Consider the following 5982-nt stretch of genomic DNA (forward strand, 5'->3'; position numbering starts at 1 on the left):
ATTTGCAACTAATAATGTTATATTAGTTTTTAAAAAATGGTATCTAATTATATTTTTGTTTGTTGGGAGTTAGACTATGACTGCGTTTGTAACAGCTTTTTTTAAAAAAAAAATATTTTTTTATTAAAAAATCACTTCTAAAAATTTTAAGAGTGGTTGTTTCAGATTTTTTAAAAATGATTATGTTAAAAAAATGATTTTTTAATTAAAAATGAGAAGCTGATCCAAGTAGCTTTTAAGTTTTCATTTTAAGATAGATGAGAGAGAAAATGAAAATGCAAAACACGGAAGGTTACATCCAAAGCAAAGTTACATAGTTATCCTTAAATTTTCTGAAAATTCCGAAAATATCCTTCGAGGGTTTAGCTTCATTTTGTTCTGAATCGTGAACAGTGATTCTTCTTCCATCTGCTTCAATGGCGGCGTGAGCAGTATCGTCTTCTTCTTCTTTTCATCAGGTAAAAATTATCACGAATCTTCTCCTTCTTTAATGTTATCTGGGATTTTCAATTTTTCATTTTTCATTAGAGGTAGTGATTCCTTTGTTAAATTTGTGATATAGGATTTTCAACTTATTTCGAAATTGAATTTTGGAACTTGAAGCTATTGGTAATTCAGGTTAGAGCTCTTTGTCATGGTTAATAGTGAAATTCATGGTATGAACAATTTAAATGTGGTAGCATATTGTCATTGGTTGGATGTAGTTGCTTAGAGTTGTTTGTTTGCTAATTGTTCTGTTCTTGAAATACCTCATGAGATTGAGCTATTTCCAAATACATTATTAATATGATAGCTTCAAGTGAGTTCAATTTTTGTTGTCCAGTTTGATTTGTTTGTTGTATTGGAGTTGTCATGTATACTTGAGATGAGTATTTATAGGAAACAATTGAAAATTCTATCAACATGTGACTTCAAGGAAAAAGAGAGTGACTTGATAGAATAGAAAGAAAATTCCTAATTACATTGTAAATCTTTGTAAATCTTTCTAAATCTTGTAAATCTTGTGTCTGCCACTAGCAAAACTTTACCATATACATTGTTTTCTTTAAAGGCTTTATTTTGTTGAGACAAAGTGCAGGATTTTCCCTACACACTTTTACCACTTTTGTATAAACTTTATTTGTCATTAGATTAGATGCATAAGCTTCATGATTATTGCTTTATTTCAGCAACATGAGAAAAAGCATGACAGTGGTTAATATAGTAACATAAAGAGTAAAATAATGAGAACTATCATGCCTAGAACAATTGGAATAATCACATCCTTTTCCTTAGCACATAACTTTTTTGATTGCATAGCTTCTTTATTGGAAAAGTTAGAGTAGTTATAGTGTGTGATGTCACTATTGTTGGATAAAGCACATAATTCTTATTTAGAGCATGTATTTGTTGTTACTTATATAGAGTTATATTTTTATATCAACCATGAGGATTAAATAATAATAGATTTGTAAATACCATATTACATACACATAAACTCTTATTTGAGTGATAAATATTAATAGGTTTATTTCAAATTTCTAATGTATTAGTGATAAATATTAATATTGTATTTGATTATTAGAATGACATCTAAAAAAGATGTGAAAAGTTTAGAGAAGGATGGAAAAGTTGTTGCAAAATGGGGGGATGACAGTAAAACAGAAAGTTTGCTGAAAATTTGCATTGAAGAAATAGAAGCGGGTAATAGGCCAACTACCCACTTCAGTAAAGAAGGGTGGAAGAATATTATTGAAAAATTTCAAAAGAAAACCGGATATGTTTATGATCGCACTCAACTAAAAAATAGATGGGATACATTGAAAAGAGAGTTTTCGTCATTTGTGAAGTTAGTGGATAAGCAAACTGGAGTAGGATGGGATCATGAAAAGAAAACTATCATGGCTGACGATGATTGGTGAGCTGAAAAGAGTAAGGTATGGTTCTGTCGATGTATACTACACTAGTATTTAATTAATTGCATGAATTTTTTCATGATATATGTTTTGAATGTTTATTTATTTTTCAGGAGGATCCAGATATTTTGAAATGGAAACATGGAGGACCTAAGTTTATTGAATTGTTAGATAAATGTTTCAAGGGTGCCATAGCTACTGGATTCGCCCTTTACAAACAATATGAAGATCAATTACCATGTGAAGGATCAGAATCTGTTTTTGAAGACGGTCGTGAGAATAACACAATTACTGAGGATGAAGGAGATGCAGATAATTTTGATGTTGGCAATGAAGTACAATCCAACCCAACACCAAGTTCTTCCAAAAAAGAGAAAGATTTTAGGGAAAGGAGAGAAAATCGGGGCAACAGAGAAACTTCAACGATCTCTTGATCGTATACTCGATGGGTTTGGGCCAAGATTAAGATAGGGTAGTTAAAACATTTTAACAGACACAACCAAGAGGTTTATACGACTGACTTGCATAAAATATAGGAACTAGAAGTAATGCATAATAGGTATAGAAATGAGAATATACATAGAAACATCTTTAACTTACATAAAAATATATAAAAATGTAATCATGAAATAAATATGAGAAAATAAAAATAAAGATAACATTTATATAATAATAAATATTATAAACTGTAATTCCAACTATGACACAAAATCATGAAACAATAACTCTAAGGTTTTTGTGTGTAATCTATTGACTTAAAAGCTATTTCATATATGCACTAGATCATGTGAGAGTTGTTATATTCCATAGAGGGCGAATTGCAGTAGCAAAATCTAAGTTAACAGAGAGTTATTAATTATAGATATGGGAGCAGTTGAATAAAAAAATGGGAGAGTGGAATAATTATTTTTTTATTTAATTATATGAATAATTTATAAAATATATAAATTATTATTATTTTAAAAAAGGAAAATTTTTATTATTTTAAAATAGATAGAAATATAGATACGAAGAGTTATTAAAAAATCAAAATACAAATATGAAGAGTTATTACAAAAATTGAGAAATAAAATTATAAAAAATTGTGAAGAGTAAAGAAATAAATAAATTATTATTACGTCAAAAACAGTGAGAAGAGTAATGACAGAAGAAGAAAAGAAAGAAAGAAATTATTATTATTATTATTATTAAATAAAGAAGAGTAAATAAAGACGACGATGGGATGTGAGAAACATGTGAGAAAGTAAGAAGGTGTTGAGAAGTAAAAAATATGTGAGAAAGTGAAAAACGCTCGAGGAAGTGAGAAGACGATGAGAAGTGAGAAACACGTGAGGAAATGAGAAGACGGTGAGAAGTGAGAAGACAATGATAAGTAAGAAATGCGTGAAGAGTTTTCTGAGTTAGGGCAAATTTAGCAAAATTATTTTAAAAAATTCCTCGCATGTGAATTTTTTAAAGGTAAATAAGATTTTTCCCAAGTCAAACAGATAGAGGATTGTAACCCATTCCGAATGGGCTAGGAAGCGTTTCGCTCCTGTAATATCTCATATCCTCCTAAATATTTTATACCTTGTCAGTTAAGACAAATTGAGTTCCTAAATGTTCTATTCTTTGTCGGTTAGGACAAATAGGATAATTAGTGAACTCATATGAGTCTAATTATTATTCAATTCCATTTACCTTTATTAATTGTGAAAGAAAGAAATATTTTTTGTAATATTAATGAATGGTCAATTATCCTCTAGAAGAAATATCCCCTTTAAGATATTTTTTGTCCTCTCTCTTACCAACCAATTGCTATTGTTAGTAAAGAAGAGAAGGTGATAAATAAGAGAATAAAAGGAAAGAAGAGAAAGAGAGAAATAAGAGATGAGGAAAAGAGAAAAACTTGAAAGAAGAAAAAGAAGAAAGCTTGCATCAACAAGGATCTCAACTCAATCTCATCATCTTCTTGATAAAAGATGGGTTCCTAGTTAGACATAGCTCGGTGGGAAAAATCCATGAATGGGAGATTAGGGTTTGTGTGTTTTGTCATGATCATGAAAATTTGTGTTAATACATGATGTTCTAGTTGTCTTCTGTAACACCCCGATAAAAATAAGATAATTATTTAATTTAAGTTAATATTATATTTATTAATTTAATTAAATAATTGGAATTATTGGATTATTATTATTATTATTGGAATAATAATTATTGGAAAATATATATAAGTTGGAAATAAGGAAAAAGGGTTCCATTTTGGTAAAAAGAGTTTTCACGTGAAAGTAGAGAAGCGGCTGAAAAGAGGAAAAGGGCAAAGAGACAGAGCAAGAGGAAGAAGGTTGGAGAAGAGAAAAGTTTGAAGCTTAAAGATTCGCCGGATTAACTCAGGTAAGGGGGTTTATCGTCGTTTAATGGGTATTATGGGTTAACATGTAATGGGTAGTGATAAACCGTTGAATTGACCCTAATTGGGATGTTGAATGCTGAAAAATTGTGTTGGATAAGTTGTGTTAAAGCTGTAATTGAATCTGTATTTGTGTGAGTTGTGATTTCCCGAACGTATAGCTTTTTACGGAATCGGAATCGGAGGTCCGGAAGTCCTCCAACGGCGGAAAATGCGGAGAATTCTGCATTCTGCTTCGTGTTAGCTGTAACACCCTTCTACCCAAACGACATATTTAAATAGATTATCAGAGTACAACATGTAGAAGAGTTTACATTTCTTACAACATAACAATTACCACATCACAACATAAAACATATTATTTATTTTATTAAAACTTCGCAGCGGACAACAATATTAATATTATCATTCATCATATAACAATTCATAATAATGGTTCAACATTATCTCAACAAAACATCTCAACATGTTAGTCATCATAAACAACTTAAATAATAGTCAATTATCTATCGAATCCCATAACCCCGGTGTCACATGACCAGAGCATTTGACTCGACTCTGTAGAATAACTCTACACTTATTCTTCAAACCTCAACAATAGCTACTCCTCTTTATCTGCACATTGCTCATCATAGATGAACATAAACACATGCAGAAGGGGTGAGAATTACATTATTAAATAATAATATAACGACAGAAATATAAACATAAATATATTTCACAGATGCTAACACAGCTCATCATAATCATCATAATCAACATATTCATGAACATCAACAAAACAACATATCAAATGCAATGCACACACCCATGCATGACTCAACACGACTCGGTATACCCATTTTGTGACCAACTACAGGATCACCACTCCCAGATTCATCACCATAGAATCCGAGTTCCCCGCAAGGAACCAAGCCTCTCAACAAGCCCGGAGTCAACAACATCATTGGAACTCAGTCCGTTCATCACTAGGCATCGGCCTTTCATGAATGCATGCACACCAAGCATGCATCATAATCAACATAGCAACAACAGCATCATTTAGTCATGTTATCATCATCATTAACACATTCTATCACAAAAGCATATCACATCATGCCACATAATCAAACACAGTATTATCACACTCTACTAATATCTATACCACTCAAAGCAACGGGAAATGATCCCTCGTATACCATGCATCAGCTAAGTTACCTCGCTCAGCCTAAACAATAAAAACTGCTCAACAACAGTCCAGGAAAGACCACAATTCTGCCCATACGCGTATTGCCTATGCCCATACGCGTATTGCCCACGCCTGACCAATTCCATACGCGTATTGCCCATGTCCATACGCGTATGCTACGCGTATTACATTCCCATACGCGTACCAACAGAGACCAAAACACGTTCAAAACATCATCTTCCTCATCCATACGCGTATTGCCTAGCGCCATACGCGTACCAGCCATCTCATACGCGTATTGCCTAGTGTCATACGCGTATGACCAGAAACCAGATTTCCAGATCTGCAATGGCTCCCTCTGCTACGAGATCTATCCAAATTCATCCCTCCACAGTCCAAATTTCACACAAAATCACTCATATCATCTAATACAATAGTCCCCTATTCAATTTCACAAGTCCTAACATTATTGCATATAATTTCTACGAATTCCTTCGATTAAAATCCTAATTTCATTCATCCAATATTTC

The 5982-nt window shown here is 31.9% G+C and overlaps 1 long non-coding RNA gene across 1 annotated transcript; it reads left to right on the top strand.

Moving 5' to 3' along the window:
* Positions 1-310: 310 nt before the first annotated feature.
* On the top strand, positions 311-2411 carry LOC127076501 (uncharacterized). The gene is made up of 4 exons (XR_007786824.1): positions 311-458; positions 563-618; positions 1565-1916; positions 2009-2411. It is a non-coding gene; the product is annotated as an uncharacterized LOC127076501 (long non-coding RNA).
* The last annotated feature ends 3571 nt before the right edge of the window (positions 2412-5982 follow it).

The sequence above is a fragment of the Lathyrus oleraceus genome, chromosome 4 (assembly GCF_024323335.1).
Source record: "Lathyrus oleraceus cultivar Zhongwan6 chromosome 4, CAAS_Psat_ZW6_1.0, whole genome shotgun sequence".
Classification (NCBI taxonomy): Eukaryota; Viridiplantae; Streptophyta; class Magnoliopsida; order Fabales; family Fabaceae; genus Lathyrus; species Lathyrus oleraceus.